General features: G+C 38.1%; 1 long non-coding RNA gene across 8 annotated transcripts in view; it reads left to right on the top strand.

Annotated features, from left to right (window-relative positions):
- Positions 1–1,443: 1,443 nt before the first annotated feature.
- The window catches only part of LOC147994706 (uncharacterized), a 26,086-nt gene continuing 6,292 nt past the window's right edge, over positions 1,444–21,237 (top strand). For 6 of the 8 annotated variants that reach the window (XR_015685915.1, XR_015685911.1, XR_015685914.1 and 3 more), the window contains exons 1-2: positions 17,151–17,235; positions 20,474–20,667. This is a non-coding gene — a long non-coding RNA (uncharacterized LOC147994706). Of the gene's footprint in view, positions 1,577–14,674; positions 14,829–15,618; positions 15,811–17,150; positions 17,236–20,473; positions 20,668–21,237 lie in introns of those variants that run through there. The other 2 variants (XR_015685918.1, XR_015685917.1) reach the window with 1 other exon arrangement.

Below are 21,237 nucleotides of genomic sequence, written 5' to 3'. Positions count from 1 at the left end.
GTAATGGGTAAATGACGGAACTATATTACAGGAGTATTGAAATGAATAGAAGTCACAAAAAGTTTATCAAAACATATTTGTTAGGTTATGAATAAATTTTATCTTTATAAATTAATCCCTTTGGTCAGGTTTAAATGTAATTGAATGTGTTATCTTTTACTTTAATGGTTCTACAGTGTTCACACAAGTAAGGAAGGAAGAAAAGTGAATGTCACATTGATTTCTGCTGAACCTGTCCCATTGGAGTGGGCAGCACTTTACATCATATAAACTTATAACAAGCTGTCCCTTCCTGTTCTATCTAGTTCATGGACTTGGTTCAAGATGTCACATAGAATCATGCATATTAAATAATAGAAGAGCAGGAATTGAATTTGTTTGTTTAAGTGATTGAAAAATGTTAAATACTACATTTTTAAAGCACAAATCATTACTTTCTTGGGCCAGGAGTGTGAAGTGCAACCAATTTAAGCTTTTTCCCAACTAGCTTATAAATTAACATGAGACTTAAACTATGGTTATTTAGTTTGTCTGTGACGATTACTAGGGGGTAACCCCTAATCTATTCTTCTAATTGCTGGCCTAACTATCTCCCCAGTGGTGTATCCCAAAAACTTGCCGTTTCTTTTGGTCACATGCTCATCGTCCATCTTCCCTCATGGCGGCTTCCTCTCTCCTCTGGTTTCTCTTCTTCTCCAACCAGGTCACTCCAAACCCACCTACTTCTAATTCCTCCAGTAACTGGCTGTAGCCAATTTTATCTAACCAAATGTTTTAAATCAAGGAAGAAGGTTTGTCCAATAAAAGCTTCCAAACATAAGTCTCTCTCATTGGTTTACTCCTTCTGGTATAGGTTTAGCATTACAATACACAGCAATATGAAGGGGCTTGAGACCCCATAGGAACAACAATGCCAACCAACCAGAGCTTCCAGGGACTAAGCCACTATCCAAAGACTATACATGGACTGATCCTAGGCTCCAACATCATAGGTAGCAATGATAGCCTAATAAGAGTACCAGTGGAAGGGGAAGCCCTTGATCCTGCCAAGACTGAATCCCAGTGACATCCCCCAGTGAATGTGATTGTTGGGGGGAGGGCGGTAATGGGAGGAGGATGGGGAGGGGAACACCCATATCATGGGGGAGAGGGAAGGGTTGGGGGATGTTGGCCTGGAAACCAGGAAAGGGAATAACAATCGAAATGTAAATAAGAAATACCCAAGTTAATAAAGATGAAAACAAACAAACAAACAAAAAACAATACACAGCAGTAGATCAAATCTCAGCAGCAATGTCGCTCAGTTGAAGAAAATCTTCTTGCCTCGTGTATGTGGGGTGCTAAGCTCAGTAGTTAGTGCTGCAGCAAAACAAAACAGCAGCAACAGCAAAGGAATTGAAACAGATATTATGGCTAAAAAGCATAAGCTATTTACTTCCTGGTGCTACAGCCCTGTGTTGAAAGCATTAACAACAGGCTTTCCTCATATCAGACGGTGGCCACTGTATGGAGAGTCCTAGGTTCAGTTCCTAGTACTGCAGCAGAAACACCTAGCCAAAATAGAAAATCTCACAAGGTAAGCTGCTTCTCAATAATAGCAACAAAGAACTTCTACTTTGTTCTAGTAAAACATTTTGTCTCTTTATCAAAAATACGTAAAAAGTGGAAGCTTTTCAAATAATACAAAATAGTTGTCACATCTTATGTGCAATTCTTTTATCTTCCGTTGCGTATGCCCAGATTTATGACTTATACAGATACATGCAGAAATCCATGAGAAAAACCATGTCACTGTTTTTTGGGTTTTTTTTTTTTTTTTGTTTTTGTTTTTAAGTTCTGTGAACTTGCATCAGAGAAGTAGATATGCAGTTCACATTCAGCAGTGGCTGGCTGTGCACACATAGCAAGTGAATTTCTGACTCATGAAGAGCTCCTCCTGTTAAGCTTAGAGACTAATCACCTGTCCTCTACCTAATATCTGCTTTGTTGTTGTTGCTTTTACTAGAAAATTGCAATACTAAAGAACGAGACAGAAAGGCTTTGAAATGTAAAGTTTTATTTCTTTTTAATATGGGTCTTCAGAACAAAAAAATGCTATTTGTGTTTCTTTATAATCTATCTATAAAGTTTAAGCATTAGATAAATTCACTGTGTGTTCTTTGGGAGACTGGTAACTATTAACTTAATGTGACATTTCCTTCTTATTTTCTTTCCAGAGAAAAGAATCGAACTTAAAAGTAAACACCAGGCCCCTTATTATTTCATTCTCTGTAACTGCATAAAATGGCTTACAAATGAGATTAGTATAAATTTGAGAGAGAAATTTGCAGGTTAACCTTCTTGATATTAGTTAATTGTAACCTTCTGTTAGTCTGTGGTAACCTTATTTCCAGGGTTAGAGCCAGTTTTTTTTTTTCCTCCGCATTAGTTCTTCCAAAGGGACCACATGTCAGAGATCCTTGGAGCAGGGTACAATTTAAATTACTGGTGGTCCACTAGTTATTTTCAGTCTAGGAGAACAAACACCAGATGTATCGTGGACAGGCTTTAAAGAGCATATAAAGACACTGCAGTTCATTTTTCAAATGGTGGGATGCACAGAGTATCGTCCTGCATAATATTCTCACTGTAGAAGAATCCAGTTCATGTATCATCATGTTCTTTGAAATAATTCCATGAATGAAGAGTCCAGTAACTTAATAAAAGTAAGACAGGATTCATTTTGTGATCTCTAGCGAGTGACCCAATTTTACATGCCTGGATAAGTGAGGCATGTATGGTTTATGCTTGGTGTAAAATCTTATTTAAGGTTGTTTGATAATGTTCAGTGGTTCTTATTTATTAAACACTCAAAAATATCTGGAAACAGGAAACAGTTTAGACCCACAATCAGTATGATCAGTTTGCCTATTAAGGATCAGACAAGTTTTAAACCATCTTTCTTCTCCACTGGGCAAATACATTGTCGCTTTGTTTAGTTTGTCTCCTTCTCAGCCTCTTCTCCATTTCCTTTCTCTCTTCTGCAGGCCCCTGCTGCTTTCAGGGTGACATTGACACTCAGCACAGCTACTAAACATGGTTTTTCTAACTGCTCCATAAGGCCAGGTGTGAACTGAGCAGCCACCTTGGCCAGCTGTGTGAAGCCTTTGATCTTTTATTTACATGTTGGTTTCCTGTTTTGGTGCTAGATGAGAGTTCTTAACCAATCTTAGCTAAATGGATTCAGGGTATCCTACAAAGGTTGGGTTTAGCCACCATCTGATACATGGAGAAACTGTTATTACTCCTTTCAAGGAAGGGTTGTAACACAGTGAACTAAATATCTTTACGCCTTCTAGCCAGAAGAAAAATAAACACAATTTCCTATAGAGAAGGGATTTCTATTGCGCTATCTCTGTCTACTAATTTCCATTTCCACTGAGAGTAACTTAAATAAAATGTATTATTTTTGTACTGTTTCATGAACTTAACAGGATATTTTGCATGGCATTGGAAAAGAATTTTTCACTTTATTATAACAGATTGGGGGGTGGGGCTTGTAGTGTTACTTAGAGAGATCCAAATCTGTTGTGGGTAAAACCTGTCACAATGTATACTTTCTAACATTTTGGAAATAAAAAGGGTAAAGGTTAACAGGATGAATCTGGATGTATGACTAACTATGTTAGCAATTAAATATAGAAATTTTTAAGTGTTTTTTAAAAAAAGTAGTCCTTTGTAAGGTTGAAATCATTGTTTAGAGGACTAGGGAATGTCTCGGGACTATTACAAATATGCATGGAGATATTTCTCCATCCTGAGCTAAAAAAATTCACGAAACCAAGACAGCAGAAGAAATTCCTTCATTTATAAATGAATTCCAAGGCCAAGCACCTATACAATGTTTAATTTATTCCTTGGTGGCAAAATATTGTTTTAGAAGGTTAAGTGTTGGCCAGATCCATATTTAGTTACAATACAGCCAGAAACAAAGAGAGTAATCTAGGGTAACCACTAGGTTACCTACTGGAATGTAAGGTTTGAGAGTTATTTGTTACTGAAGATCCCACCTTCATCCTGGGTAAGATGACTGTGGCTTCTGCATTTACCTTGCAAGTTTAGATGAGGACTGTTAAATCAAATCTGGGCTTAGAGCTAAGAAAACAAAACAAAAACAGATAATGTTACAGTTGCTTCTCAGACATTTCTTGTAGTGGCCATAAAATCAAGGTACACATTTCTCCTGTTGTCAGTTTTTAGTTCTCTCAATATCTGCCTGAAGGTATTGCTAACGTTCTTTGTTATTTTTTTTCTCATTTTGTTGTGTTTGTTTTTGGTGGTACTATTAATCCTGAGATTAGTCAGCAAAAGCCAATTCCACCATTTTGGGCCAATTTTGAAGTGAGCTTTATTAAATATTAAATGCTGACCAAGAGATGGGCTTTGGTCAGGACCACTCCCTGGAATTTTCCAACTGAGGGGTCTTAAAACACAGTTGCAAGGTTGTTGTTGTTGTTGCTGTTGTTGTTGTTGTTGTTGTTGCTATTGTTTTTAAATAAAGACAAACCCAAAGGCCACTACCATACTTTCCCATGAGGCTTTCTTATTTTCCAGTATTTTGACTATTACAGCACCCTGACAACTTCCTCTTTTGTTTTGCTGGGTTTTTTGTTATCTTTTTTCTTGTTTTGAGATATTACCTGAAAAATAGACACAAATGCTTCCATTTGTGAAAAGAAATTAATCTCAGAATATCGTACCCAAATAGATTGTAGGTGAGCCATATTAGGGACATTATTAAAGGGGTTTCTTGAAATGACAATGATTAGACAAATTTTTTAATTCAAGAAATTAATTTAGAAGATACTATGAATTCAAGGTCAGGGTTATCCCCAGGATGGTATTTTTCTCTTGAGAAGAAAGAAATAATCATACACTGTAATATGTTTTATATAGCCAAGGATATGTTTTATAGAGGGCAGTATAGTGCATTGGGAGGGGCTACCTTAGTAAGTCCATGCTAAATCATCCCTCCTGAGGTACCAGCCATAAGACAGGTCTAGTATAGAATTTATTTGGGTGCATGTCAAGGAGAGTTGAGAAGGGAATAGTGTCAGAGAAAGAGAGAGGAAAGAGGTAGGGGAGAGAGAAAGAAAGGACCAACACGTAAAGAGAGGGAAGGGAGGGGATAGGGGGAGACAGGGAAAAAGGCATCAGAGAGAGAAAGAAGGAAAAGAGGCAGAGATAACAAGGAAAGGCCAAAGTCCCTTTTATAGCAAGCCAGGCCCACCTGGCTGTTGCTTGCTAACTGTTGTGCAAAACCTGGAAGGAATGATAACACAGGGGAAGTGATTGATTATAATTTTGAGCCAGAACCCAATGTGTTTCTTCCAACACAGCAAAGAACCCAGAAACACTTACATGTGAAGTACAAGTCACCCTCATAAAGTTTTTCAGTAGTTTTACTTAGCTTTGCCATTGTCTTGAGTCATGAAGGTTAGACATTCTGATTGGAACCGGTTTTATTGGGAAGAGATTTATGTCCTAGACAGTGGAAATTATAAGAATTCATCAAGAAAATATTATCACATGGTCATATTTCAAGATTAAAAAATTCTGCCATAGGCTAATGCTGAGTTTAATTAATGGAACCAATGGGAAAACGTAGATTTTGTAGCATTAGAAATATTTGACAGGATAAAAATAATATAGTATTTGTGGTAATGAAAATAATTGTAACTACTTGCAAAACAAAATCTATTAAAAAAAGGTATTGGTGTGTGTTTTAATGTGAAGGAAGGAAAATAGAGTTCTGGACTTTTAAAGACATTTCTAAAGGCAATAGGGATAGGTCAGGAGTTGACAAAGGAGTCATGATTGATTCTCAGCACTCACTTAAGTGACACATGCACAACTTCTTATAACTCTAGCTAAAGGGCTTTGAACCCTCTAGCTGCTGTGGACACACACACTTGTGTGCATCCAGGATCATGTGAACATACCCCTCCCTCCCCACAAACAGATACATACTTTAAAAATCAATCTTAAAAAGGAAAGGAATTCCTACAGAGATGTAGACAGGCAGGGAAGTATATTAAAGAGGCAAACAGACTTTGGGTCTGGAAAGATGGTGCATTGTTTAGGAGAGAGTATGTTTGTTGAAGAGGACCTCAGCTCATTTCTTGTACTATATTCCACTTTCAACTATCCTTAACTACAGCTCCAGGGGATTTGGTGCACTTGTCTGTCAGAGTTGAGCACCTGATCTCAGGTGCACAAAGCTCCTACATATAATTAAAACATAATAAATATACTGAAAACTAAAATGAATTCTCTTTTGGAACTTACAGTGACAGTGAAACCATCTATGTGGGTTGTGCTTACTGACTGCCAATCTAAATCCAGGTACCAGGAGGAGGTTGGGATGTATCATAGACAGAGTGTTGGAGTCTTCTGAGACTGGTGAAAGAGCAAAGTGTTGGTTATTATAGTAGTATTATTTATATTCAGAAAACACGGTCTTCGACAAAGTTCTACAGATCTAAACTGTGATGAAGATTCAGGTATGACTTATTGATAAAGACAATTGTGAAGGAGAAGACAGGACATGGAGAGACCTAACTGCACAAAGTCTCTATCTCAGACGGATGCCTGCAAAGGAGAGCTGTGCCAGAGACTCTCAGATGCTGGATTCTAAAAGTGAAACTTTCTTGTGGATAAGAAGAGAACTGAGCAGAATAGAAACATCATCTTCCTCTTATGACAACCTGAGACAATTCAGTCAGGGTTCTTCTTAAATAGAAGTAATAATTGTTCAAGATCTGAAGGTGAAAAACTTCTTTTATTAGCCATCCAACAACTAAGAAAGTCACAAGCATGTAAGCAGTTCTCTTTGCCTTTCTTCATAGTAAAAAGGGCTGCCAAAACCAATTGTCTAGACTCACGACCTTCTCTGTGACTTTAGGGAGGTATTCTACATATAATTATTTTATTTGTATTGTTAAACGTACGGATTGCTTTGCATGTTTTCTGATAAAACAAAACAAAAATCTCAAAACAGAAACACCCTATGAAAGATGGGCAGTGGTTGTGCACTTTCAAGTCTTTAATCCCAGTATTAAGGAAGCAGAGACAGGCTGATCTCTGAGTTTGAAGCCACTCTGGTCTACAGAGTGAGTTCCAAGACAGGGAGAACTATACAGCGAAATCCCGTCTCAAAAAACTGAAAACTCACACAAAAAAAATCCCATGGCTGGTGGATGATAGGAATATTCTTTTTGCATTATAACTGTTCAAGGTCATTGAAGGAGTTAAAAAGAATTATGATGTTATGTTAATCTGTCCTGTGATCCTATGACTTCTAAAAACAGTGAAATGGGGAGAGTTAATGGTTTTCCCTCTCTGCCACCATTTATGTCCAATGTACAGTGAGTATGGGAAAAGTATAGTTACTTTTGGAATTACAATGTGTTTTTAGTACTTTATATAATTTATAAGCACCTTTAATTAAAGGGATCTTTTGTATTTTGGTTGTATCTTATATATGAGCCCATATAGGATAGAATAGTTAGAATATTACTTGTTGATAAAGTCATAATTTTTACATATAAGATGGTGTCAGACAAATGGCCACCAATTTTTTTAATTAGCAAGATTGTTGATTCAACTGAGTTATAAGACATTACAAAGTTTAAAAAAGCATAATCAAAAGAGGACAATATTTTTAAGGCTTTTTGTGGTGTATACCTACATATTTTGTGGAATATGTCATCTTTGTTTTTTGTTTGGTAGCAACCTAAAATTTGGGTCATGGTTTCACAGTTCATCACTGTGTTACCATAACAGTGAGCTGCAAGGAAATGAATAGTCTGGTCTCTATTCTGAAAATAGCTAGGCATTTATGCTTCTAAACATACGAAGTTTCTGTGCTTGTTTCTAGACTGCTTAAATTCTACTACCCATAGTTAACACATATAGCTTACCAATGATGTCTGAAAATGATTTGATCACAAAATAGAGCTGAATATTTATGAGTAGGTCAAATATTGTTGACATGAGGCCTATCCTAGGAAAATGTTTGCAAGGAACAGTGTAAGGAAGTCAGCTGGGCTATATCACTTTCTCCTCATCCAACTTGACCATGGGTGACCAAGAATTTTAAAACCAATGCTTTCATATTAATGTTCTATTTGCCTGGATCAGCCATCCAGCCTGTTGTTTAGTCTGATAGACTTTCTGCTTTGTCGGTTCCATTCAAGATTTTCTAATTCCCTCTCATCTGGCTCTTGTGGTGCATTCCTGTGAATAGGTGGACATCCTGAAAGTTTCCATTTTTTCTTACTGAAAAAGAATGCGGGACATAGGCCTAATTTAGTTTTTATTCAGCAGAATTACATTCCGTTAGACTTTCCTGCGGGAAGAATCATAATACTCCTTAGAGTAATGTAGCTGAATGTGTACCCAATATGCACAAGGCACAGCTTTGCTAATCATCAAGGATTTGCCATTTTAGTCAGCTCTTAAAACACTTATTCTCGACCCTGTAGTATCTACTGACATTTGAAGACTGTAGTAGAGTGGTCATAAATGACTTCATTTCACCACATAACAGCTTAGTGGTCGAATCCGAGTTCATGTCTCAGTGTCGGCAGATGATTCTGGAGAACTAGCTATTCTCGTTTGAACGTCAAAGGACTTAGGAGAAACACGAGCACAGAGGGAGTAGTACAAATCTATCATACAATTGCAAAGTATACTTCCAAGAGTTGTGACGGTCGTTTGGAAGAAGCAAAAAGAATTTGGGAATTTTCCAGAAAGTTGAAAGCTTGTTTTTTTTTTTGTTTTTTTTTTTTGCTTCTTTTTTAAGTCAAAAGTTCATTAAGCCTTTTAGAGGGGTAGAGACAGGTGTTAGAAGGAAGGAAGCACTCTCATAGTCCGTGACGTACAAGGCTGAGCTCTAGCATCTTGGGAAAGCTCAGACACTTGCCTCCAATACATAAACTAGAAAACAAATGATCGAGCAGAACAAGGAGAGGTATTTCACTCTGAAAACAGGATCAAATAAAGGATCCAGTGACTCCAAGTCATTTTTGGAGTACTGATATGAAGTTTGTGTATAAATGGAGCACTAATGGTTTATGCACTATTAAGTAGTCCTGGTCAAGGTGTGGTTCCACCCATCACTGGTCCTACTTGGTCTGTCCTACAGGGTGGTGTATAAATTATAAGGACTGTGGGAAAGATATCTCTTCCTGGGAGACCAGTCCTCTCTTTGAGTCATGTCAGGATTTCTGTTTCTCCCTTTACCTTGCATGAGATCTGTTTTTCTTGTGGGAAGTTTTTCTTTGGGATCTGTTATTTCCAGAGTATGGCATTTGAGGAGAAGGACACAATGGTCTCTTTAGAAGCCCTTTCTCCTTTCAAGATGGTTTCAGAAGCATTTCAGTGACAGTATAAAATCACCCAGCTTCTTCTGACAGGCCAGGGCACCCACCCCCATGGTACACAGGGATGCATGAACAGCGCCTTTTCAGGGGCTTTATTGAATTCTTCTGCTTCTGGAGCCAAACAGCACCATGCCAGCCTCACCTGGAATTGCTGCTCTTTTGACACACATTGCGCATGGATGTGCACATTGGTAGAGAGTAAGCAGGAACTGGAATCATAACTTGACATTTGGCCCTTGTGGTTTTTCTTGAAAAATCAAGAGCCCTGAGAACAGAGCCCATCTATTGATAGGCTTAGCTGTTCACACCACTGACTCTATAATGTCCGATCTTCTGCTCTTTCCCACAGTCTGGAGTAAAAAGGTGCTCAGTAAATAATGGATTAGGGGGAAAAATCAGAGGAAAAACTCTCATGGTTGGTATAACAAGGATGCCTGCTTTTTAAGTCCCCCCAATGAGATTTCTAATTGGTCAAAAATTTAATTGCTATTTATAATCTTTTTTAAATGTGGGGGGAGAGAGAGAGAGAGAGAGAGAGAGAGAGAGAGAGAGAGAGAGAGAGAGAGAGAGAGAGAGAGAGGAGAAAGGAGAAAAGAGAGAACTGGGTTTCTTTTTCCTTGCTTATAATTATTCTCTCCAATCAGGAGGTAGTTTCAAGGGTGGCCAACACTGTCAATCACTCTGTACCCTCCTTTGAAACTCACTGATTATGGGAAAGCGCTCTGCATGTAATCACTTCAATTACTCAGGGAAAACTTCCTGTGTTCTTTCAGCTCTGCCTTAAATTTAGGATTTTAAAGACACTTTGGGGCATTTTCTTTACATTCTTAGACACAACTGAGGGAAACAGAATAACATAACTCTTAAAGATGACCACACATTGAGTTACCCAAATTAGCTAGCCCTGCGTAGTAGTCTCCTAGGATTAGCAAGGACAATGGAGATGGCAAAGGCATCACAGAAAGGAGCTTTCTGTGGAGGTTCAATCCAAGACTGCAAATTCCGGGGAGATTGCAAGCTGGGAACTTGGTCAGCAAGCTATTGCATTTGAAACCATTCATTTTGTCAGAAATTCCTCTGGCACAAAGGGCTGGGGTTACTTTATGGGTGATACACTTCTCTGGCCTCGAACTTGAACGGGAACAAAACAAAACAAAGCAAAAAGCAAAAATAAATAAATATAACAAAATACTGAACCATAAAGCATCCCCGAACAAAGCATCCATAGGAACTCCCTCCCCCTTTGCTGGAACGTATAACACAGGGACCCGGGATATTACAAAAGAGATTGTCTGCGTCTTTGAGGGCAACGACCTGCTCTAGTGTATTATCATTAGTCTGTTGGCAAAGTGGCCAGGGGGAGTTGCCAGGTTTCTGACCATGGGTGGTGAGGGGTTTGCAGGACTAAACTGAGGACTCCTGCCCCAATTGGCTCAGTGATGGCTGTCTTTTCAGAATGGCCAGTCACTCAAGCAACATGGTGCCAGGGGTCATAGACTTCTCCGTGTGAACCTCTGCACCCTTAGAAACCCAGTCATGAGCAAGGTAATGAGATTTTGGTGGTTTCATGTTCTGTTGATAGCCTTATTTAATTTAAGCACTCAAAAGTATGTCAGCATCTTAGGAAAAAAATATACACACATCTGTGTTAAGCACCCACGACCTGCAGAACCACACATTGATGACACCGAGGTACATGAGGCCTGGACTTGTCCTCTAGGAGGTCACAGCTTAAGAAGGAGGGTCTTTTCTCCATGCATGATGATTAGAAGCCTCCCTCCTTTACACTGGGCTCAGGCATTCATTCCCAGGGTAAGAATAAGTAAGGTGACTGGTAAAAGTCTGTTCTCCATAGCGGCTTCTGAAGCTAAACATTTCTTGCATTTATCTGTTTTTCTGTCTGTCTGTCTGTCTGTCTGTCATCGATCTATTATCTACATAGATATGTGTAGAAATGTATAAGTCACAACTCAAGTGACCTTAAAAAGGTCATTTCTCTTTTCAGACATAAAATCTGGGGATCAAATATTTGCCTGGCATAGCAAATCTTTTAACCGATATTTACCAGTACTAAATTATACAGACATTAACTTTCAAGATGTGTGTGTGTATTAAATACTGCTGAATATTTTATATCACAGAGTTTTAAATTAAAATTCATTAAAGTTTTTCAGAGTTGATCAACATCTTGTTTTTATAATTGGTAATGTTAAAAATGCCTCTTTTCATAAATAGTATAAAATAGCTGAAGTGTATTTAGGACTTTTGTAAATTGTTATAATATTTGTCTTAATGAAAAATTATTTAAAATATTTTTATCAACCTCAAGAGCTCAAGCAGCCATCAAATCAAAACCAAATGAACCAATCAACCTACCAAACAAAATGATATAACCAATTCAATCCAAAGATAAATCAACTTAATTATAGGAAATAAAGTAGGGAAACACAAACCATTTTTGCCATCACTGACCATTTTGAAAGAGGAGCATAAAGATGTGTACGTACAAAAAGACACTGTTACAGCATGCAGTCCCCCATGTTTCAGCTGAGGTGACTGAGGCAGCATATGTAGGGGTTATAGGGTATAGTGGGACATAATGCTTTCCGTGTTGTGGACCAAGCTTACAGTAAAGCTGTGTGATACGTGACACAGGCCAGCACTCCCAGAAGTTGTGGGATTCATTACGAATTTGATTTAAAGACGTCTTTTGGTCCCAATTCATGTTCAGAAACTTTTATTGTTAGAATCAAAAGAAAATTATTGTCATATCTGCTTTCAGGACTTGACACACAGTTTAGAAGTTGGGCTTCAGGTTCCACACCTTCGATTTATTCATCTCTCTCTCTCTCTCTCTCTCTCTCTCTCTCTCTCTCTTGCTCTTCCTCCCCATCCCTCCCTCCCTCCCCTCCCTCTTTCTCTCTCTCTTGCTCTGTGCGTGTGTGTGTGTGTGTGTGTGTGTGTGTGTGTGCTCACATGCACACAATTGCATGTAGTTTCAGAATCGAGAAGAAGGTATACGACCTAAAGCTGGAGTTACAGGTGCTTATGGGCTACCACCTATAAGAGACATAGTACAAACTGAATTCAGGCCTTCTGCAAGAGCAGCAAGTTCCTGTACCCACTGAGCCATCTCTCCAGCCTCTATTTATTTTTTGATGCATATGGTTCCTGAGTGTTTCACTTCATTGTTCTTAATATGACAGAATTCATGGCAGAGGAACTGTGAACACTTAAGAGTCTGTTCATTTGGTCTGCTGTAACAAAATGTCTAACTTATAAATCATAGAAATGTATTTCTGGGGCTGGAGAGATGGTTCAGTGGTTAAGAGCACCGACTGCTCTTCCTGAGGTCCTAAGTTCAAATCCCAGCAACCACATGGTGGCTTACAACCATCTGTAATAAGATCTGATGCCCTCTTCTGGTGTGTCTGAGGACAGCTACAGTGTACTCATATACAATAAAATAAAATCTTTAAAAAAAAAAAAAAAGAAAAAGAAATGTATTTCTAACAGCATTAAAGACTAGAAACTCCAAGTGCTGTAGATTTAGTGTCTGCTGAGGACACTTTGTTAATGTGTGCTCTCCGGGTACCGTGTGGTACTATGTGTCTTTTACAAGCACATTAACCCAAATCATATGAATGGCTCCCCCCCACAATCTAATACTTCTAAAGCCCTGTCATAACAGAATCACTAACACTTTGGGATTATGATTTAGAGACAACAATTGGGGGCAAGGCAATTAACAGTTTAAGCACAGACATTTTGAAGTCAGTTTCATAACGTCACCATTTTGCAAACAGTAGTTAGGAGGTTTCCCTGTATGACCTATTATCTGTCTAGTCATGAGCTTTTGATGAAGTTTATTATTCCAGTCATCAGTTTCCTACAATCCTCTACATCAGTGTGTAGAAGACATCAAATGTGACCAGAAAGCAATTGTTTACCCCATAGTAGTCATGGCACGATTGTATTACTAGGCACAGCTTTCCTGGTAGGTGTGTATCGTAGAATGTAGGGTTCCGTGCTAGCCAATGCCTTTTCTTTATCAGAGGCATCCATAACTCTTTCTAGTACAATTAAATATATCCAGTCGTGGAAGAAGTTTCTAGGTCGGTTACAAATGGGGTTTTCTGGGTCCTTTAACGAACTAATGTAGAAAATGAAGAGCAATAGCAATAGCTTTTGCTGTTTTGGGGACCTCTGAGACCAACCTGACTAATAACACAGCGGAACAAATCCCATGCCTGACACTGGGGTCTTTGTTGTTCTCCTTGTTGTTTCTTGTTTGTTGAATAGCTGATGAGTCCTAGGTCCACCATTTTGTTTCTGTTAAAATCCTTTCAAACATTGACTAGCTTGCTTCTGCTAAGGCTTCTTCATACATTTTTAGTCTGGTTATGCTACCTGCAATCCTCTTATGTTCCTTAGGGGTCCTGTCTTTATCCACCGTCAATTTTAACACCCAGTATTTATTCCCTTTTCTTTCATATCATGTGTGTTCTACTATTTTCTCAAATGATACCTTAAGTGTATTGAAAAGTGGTAGGCTTACATATGGCCTTCTCACACATCATAACTTCAATTACCTCTCCTTCACTTTCCTCTTTCCTTTATCCCCAAACAGTTTCTGCTTAAACCTCTCCACCCCAACTACTCTCCCTCTCTTCTTTATTTAACGTCTACTTACCACTGTTTGTTGATGAATGCAGTGCTGCCCCCCCCCAATGGCTCCTTTCTTGTTTCCAGACTTCTACAAATAGTCCAAGTTATACTCACCATTCTAGAAGTTTTTTAAAAATAAAACTAGAAATAGAATTACCATATGACCCACTTTTGTGCATACAACTAAAAGACTTTTTGTCTACAACAGAGATGCTTGTACAACCATGTTCACGACTGTTATATTCATACATGCTGGGAAATAGAATCAACCTAGAGTGTCCATTAGGCAACGAATGACTAAGGAAAATATAATTCATATATCCTATAGGATTTTTAAAAATTCAACTATAAAGGAAAATGAAAGTTTTAGGTAAATGGACAAAACTGGAAAAAATTTACCCAGTGAGGTAATCCAGTCCCAGAAATACAAATGTAGTATATTCCTATGTGTGCATTGGTTCTTTTTTTAAAAAATTTTATGGTTATACACACACACACACACATTTGAATATGAAGCTAGTATTAGAAGTAAACTCTTTTTTTCAAATTTATTTACTTTTATTTATATAACTACACTGTAGCTGTCTTCAGACACACCAGAAGAGTGCATTGGATCCATGCAGATGTTTGTGAGCCACCATGTGTTTGCTGGGAATTGAACTCAGGACCTCTGGAAGATCAGTCAACGCTCTTATCCACTAAGCCATCTCTCCAGCCCCACTGGTTCTTCTATGTGTGAGAATTTCCTTACTATTTACAAAAACCATTGAGCAAGTACATTTTTTGTTAATGAACATTGTGTTGATTCAAGGAAACAGGTTAAATTGTTTCATTCTGAGGCCAGTTAAGTAGTGAGCCATTTGTAAATCCACAGTAAATCCATTTGTCCCTTTCCACTAGCACTGAGTTTCCTGAAGAAATACCAGCTATGTTTTTCACATGAGAAACTGTTTTAAGGAGGTCATGCTATTGACCTAGGCTGGCGCATCTAAAGGAGTAAGAAGAAAGTGACATGTGAACAATTTTAAATATCTTAATTATTAAAAAAAAAAGCTTTGCGTTTTAAAAATGGATCTTGGCTAATTCAAGTATCTGATGCTAATGATTCAAAAAAATGTCTGTCACTGAAGATATTACAGAGTCGTATCTATTTTAAAGGGGAACTTACAGTTGGGATGTGTTAGTCTGACACGAAAATGCTTTCTTCAATGATGAATAAGGCTGAAGACAGCTGAAAGGTCAGATCAGATAACAGATACATTCTGGAAGTGCAGCTTTCAAACTATGTTTGCGCTGCCAGGAATTTCTTCTACCTGATTGTAGGCTCAGATTATTTAAAAACCTACTTTTGTTAAAGGTTCCTAAATGCTTTAACCTTTCTTTAAGTGGATTAGAGGAAAGGTAGATGCAGACCTGTCTAGAAATAGGGCTTTATTTGGGAGAAAATCCAATCTGTGTTGTCAGGGTATTAGCAGGTCAGTTCATAGAAATCAGGAGCACTGATTCACTCTCAAACACCATTTAGGAATCAGCAGTGACTGAGTAGACAGAAGTGGCAAGAATCCCCAGAACACCACCAGAAATTTCCTGTTGCTTTTTTCTCTATGAAGTCATGACAAATGGTGACCAGCAAAGAATGGTAAGATGTACCAATACCACCCAGCCTTGTCAGTGATGACCAAGGTCAACAAAGCCCAGCGATGACCAGGAAAGAACGGTAAGGCATAGCAATGTCTCCAGCATCATCCACTTCCACTGTGTTGGGTTATATTTATACCCTTTCCAAATATCATGTGTTCTCTCAAGCATCTGCTCCAGCAAAACATCACATGGCCTTTTCCAGGCTGCTTTTAAAAAACACCACGTGCCTGTTCTTAGGAAAACATCCTCCCATGTGTCTGCTTCAGCAAAAAACATCCTATCGTAAGACAATTTCAAGAAAAACATCACACGACACAACTGAGTTTTCAAAGAAACCAGAAAATTTCACTTCACCTAAAATCATTTCATAATCACAAGACAGTACTAACTTAATATCTTGCCTTAGCCTCATAAGCCTAATTTAATTTTTCTATCCTGCTGGACTTCCAAAGTATCATGCTTTCTACCAGTTATAAGACTTACTATCTGAAATCATTTTATTCATTGTTGATTTAAATATCTGATGCCTCATCAAACTAAAAATGTCTTCTCTAGATACTGGATATTTGACTGAATACTGTTATGAGAGTTTTGTGAAAGTATGAAACCATCATTAGAAGCTCCTAGATGTGCTCTCTATAAAAAGGAAAAGAAATAGATCACATTTTCTGTATCCATTTTTCCATTGAAAAACATCTGGGTTATTTCCAGGTTCTGACTTTTATAATAAAGGCTGGAGCACATGTCCTTGTTATATGTAGGAGCATCTTTTGGGTATATGCCTAGGAGTGGTATGACTGGGTCTTCAGGTAGAACTAATTTCAGTTTTCTGAGGAACCACCAGATTGATTTCCAAGATGGTTGTATCAATTTTCAATCCCGCCAGCAATGAAGGAATGTTCTTCTTTCTCCACATCCTCACCAGCGTCTGCTGTCACCTGAGAATTTGATCTTAGCCATTCTGATTGGTGTAAGGTAGAATCTCAGGGTCATTTTGATTGTGTTTCTGGTTACTAAGGATACGGGACATTTCTTTAGGTGCTTCTTGGCCTTTCGAGATTTCTCAATTGAAAATTCTTTATTCAGTTCTTTATCCCATTTTTAATTTGGTTGCTCCAGAGAAGGGGGAGGCTGGAGGGGTGCGTGGAAAGTGGGCGTGTGAGTGGGGAAGTACCTTCTTAGAGGCAAAGGGGATAGGAGATAGGGAGAGGATTTACAGACAGAAGACTGGGAAGGGGAACAACATTTGAAATGTAAATAAATAAAATAATTATTAAAAATTAAATAGGTGAAAATAAATAGGAAAAAAAGAAATGCATGCACACAAGGGCTAGAGTAAATTGCTCTCTGACTAAGCAGGAAGGAGTCAAATGTGACGAAGCACAATGACTTTTCATGAGGAGCTCTGACAGGGAAAGCATTTGAGTATCAGGATAAGAAACCAACATCTACAACACAGTCTAAGAGCCAGTTCACAGGAACAAAACTGATCCAGAGAATGGTAAGGAAATAGCAGATAGGAAAATAAAATAGCATGGGAGGTCTTTCCATTTTCTGAGATCTTCTTCAATTTCATTTTTCAGAGTCTTGAAGTTCTTGTCATACAAATCTTTCATTTGGTTTGTTAGAGTCACATCAAGATATTTTATATTATTTGTGGCTATTGTGAAGGATGTCATTTTCCTAATTTCTTTCTTAGCCGTTTTTACTCTTTGAGTAGAAGAAGGCTACTAATTTGTTTGAGTTAATTTTATATCCAGCCATTTTGCTGAAGTTCTTTATCAGCTGTAGGAATTCTCTGGTGGAATTTTTTGGGTCACTTATGTATACTATCATATCATCTGCAAATAGTGATATTTTGATTTCTTCCTTTCCAATTTGTATCCCTTTGACCTCATTTTGTTGTCTAATTGTTCTGGCTGGGACTTCAAGTACTATATTGAATAGGTAGGAAGAGAGTGGGCAGCCTTGTCTAGTCCCTGATTTTAGTGGAATTGCTCCAAGTTTTTAGTTTGATGTTGGCTACTGGTTTGCTTAAGTTGATTTTATTATGTTTAGGTATGGGCCTTGAATTCCTGATCTTTCCAAGACTTTTATCATGAAGGGGTGTTGAATTTTGTCAAATGGTTTCTCAGCATTTAATGAGATGATCATGTGTTTTTTCCCTTGAATTTGTTTATATAGCAGATTATGTTGATGGATTATTGAATACTGAACCACCCCTGCATCCCTGGGATGAAGCCTACTTGATCATGGTGAATGATCATTTTGGTGTGTTCTTGGATTCAGTTTGTGAGATTTTATTGAATATTTTTGCATCGATATTCATGAGGGAAATTGATCTGAAGTTCTCTTTCTTTGTAGGGTCTTTGTGTGGTTTAGGTATAAGCATAATTGTGGCTTCAAGATCTCAGAAGACAGAAAGATCTCCCATGCTCATGGATTGGCAGCATTATTATAGTAAAAATGGCCATCTTGCCAAAAGCAATCTTCAGATTGAATGCAATCCCCATCAAAATTCCAATTCAATTCTTCATAGAATTAGAAAGAGAAATTTGCAAATTCATTTGAAAAAAATCAGAAAACCCAAGATAGGGAAAACTATTCTCAACAATAAAAGAACTTCTAGGGCAATCACCACCCCTGACCTCAATCTGTATTACAGAGTAATCGTGATAAAAACTGCATGGTGTTGGTACGCACTCAGCAGGTTGATAAATGGAATAGAATTGAACATCCAGAAATGAACCCACACACCTATGGTCACTTGATCTTTGATAAAATATCTAAAACTATCCAATGGTTAAAGACAGCATTTCAACAAATGGTGCTTGTAGAGGAATGCAAATTGACCCATTCTTATCTCCTTGTACAAAGCTCAAGTTCAAGTGGATCAAAGACCTCCACATAAAACCAGGTACACTGAAACTAATAGAAGAGAAAGTGGGAAAGAACCTTGAACACATGGGCACTGGGGAAAATTTACTGAATAGAACACCAAGGCCTTATGTTTGGAGAACAAGAATCGATAAATGCTACCTTACAAAATTGCAAAGCTTCTGTAAGGCACAGGACACTGTCAATAGGACAAAATGGCAATAGATTGGGAAAATGTCTTTACCAATTCTACATCTGATAGAGGGCCAATATCCAAAATATACAAAGAACTCAAGAAGTTAGACTCCAGAGAATCAAATAATCCTATTAAAAATGGGGTACAGAGCTAAACAAAGGATCCTCACCTGAGGAATATTGAATGGCTGAGAAGCACCTAAAGAAATGTTTCACATTCTTAGTCATCAAAGAAATGCAAATCAAAACAACCCTGAGATTCTACCTCACAGCAGTCAGAAGAGCTAAGATCAAAAACTCAAGGGACAACAGTTGCTGGCAAGGATGTAGAGAAAGAGGAACACTCCTGCATTGTTGGTGTGATTGCACACTGGTACAACCACTCTGGAAATCAGTCTGGAGGTTCCTCAGAAAACTGGAAAGAGTACCTGAGGACCCAGCTATACCTCTTTTTGGGCATATACCCAAAAGATACTCCAACATATAACAAGGACACATGTTCCACTATGTTCATAGCAGCCTTTTTTATAACAGTCAGAAGCTGGAAAGGACCCAGATGCCCTTCAACAGAGGAATAGATACAGAAAATGTGGTACATCTACACAATGGAGTACTACTCAGCTATTAAAAACAATGAGTTTATGAACTTCTTAGGCAAATGGATGGAAGTAGAAAATGTCATCCTGAGTGAGTAAATCCAGTCACAAAAGAACACACATGATATGCACATACTGATAAGTGGATATTAGTCCAAAAGCTTGGAATACCTAAGAAAAAAATTCACAGATCATATGAACTCAGGGAGAAGGAAGACCAAAATGTAGATGTTTCAGTCCTTCTTTGAAGGGAGAACAAAATACTCAGGGAGGAAATGGGGACAAAGAGTAGAGTAGGGCCTGAAGAAATGGTCAGAGACTGCCCCACCTGGGGATCCATCACAAAGAAGCCACCAAACCCAGTCACTATTGCTTATGCCAAGAAATGCTTGCTGACAGGAGACAGAGATACGGGTCTCCTGAGAGGCTCTGCCAGAACCCTACTGATTCAAATAAGGATGCTTGCGGCTAACCATTAGACGGAACAAGGGAACTCTAGTGGAGGAGTTAGAGAAAAGACTGAAGGAGCCGAAGGGGTTTGGAACACCATAAGAAGAACAATATCTACCAACCAAACCCCACCAGCACTCTCAGGGACTAAACCACCAACCAATGAGTACACATGGAGGAACCCATGACTCCAGCCACATATGTGGCAGACGGTGGCATTGTCCAACATCAATAGGAGGAAAAATCCTTGGTCCTGTGAAGGCTTGTTTCCCCAGTGTAGGGGAGTGTCAGGGTGTTGGGGTGGGAGTAGGTGGGTAGGAGTGGGAGCATCCTCATAGAAGAAGGGGAAGGGAGAGGGAGTAAGGGAGGGCAGTGGGAAGAGGATAACATTTGAAATATAAATACATAAAATATCCGAGAAAAATAAAATTAAAAAAAGAGGAAAAGAAAAAAGAATTATAGCATGATACTTTGGAATGACAGCATGATGCATGAATATGTGCTTTCCAGTTAGTAATTTTGGTAGAGGATTTGAAGAAACTAGTCATTTCCTGATTAAGTTGTGTATAGACCACATAGATGTTAACATTAAATTTATTTTTTGTTTTTCATTTTTTTCAGAAAGTAATATTTTTTAAACTTATTTATTTTACACATCTGAGTACACTGTCACTGTCTTCAGACACACAAGAAGAGGGCATCAGATCTCATTACAGATGGTTGTGACCACCATGTGGTTTCTGAGAATTGAACTCAGGACCTCTGCAAGTGCAGTCAGTGCTTTGAACTGCTGAGTCATCTCTCCAGGCTGGAAAGTAAGTAATATGTTTAAAAACAGACCTGTAAAGTTGTCCCACTTTGTCCTAAATCAATCCTTTATAGTTTTTGATTAAGGAGCTTTTAAATACCAATTTTGTCTCTTCCCTATGGAAAACTCATGTTCCATAGTTTTATGACTGGATTTTATAACATGGTTTAAACCACAGTGGCATAGAGAAACACAGCAAGCACATTAGCAAGCCTTTGGGGAGGTAATTTATGACTTAACTGAATGAATTTCAATTGGTGTTTTGTTATAGGTGCTAGGAATCAGTCTCAAGGCCTTGTGCATGGCGTGGTACTAGTGATTTTTATCCCTAGCCTTCAATATTTCTCATTCTTAAATAAAACATATTGCTTCGTTAAATATTAAGGTATTTAGTTTTGAAAAAATGTTAGCAGGCCAGACATGCTTAGTAAGCTGCCAAAAGTTTTGTAAACAAAAGAAACAAAGTTTGGCAAGGTTACTCTAAGAATGATATACCCAACTACTGACTGTTTGAAGAAATATTTTTGCATTTATTATATGGACTTTACTTTATCTAAATGCATCTTGAACATGTGCA

Source organism: Rattus norvegicus, chromosome 4 (genome assembly GCF_021556685.1).
Source record: "Rattus norvegicus strain SHRSP/BbbUtx chromosome 4, alternate assembly SHRSP_T2T, whole genome shotgun sequence".
Lineage (NCBI taxonomy): Eukaryota > Metazoa > Chordata > Mammalia > Rodentia > Muridae > Rattus > Rattus norvegicus.
The sequence above is the reverse complement of the archived record's forward strand: the minus strand, read 5'-3'. Positions and strand labels throughout refer to the sequence as shown.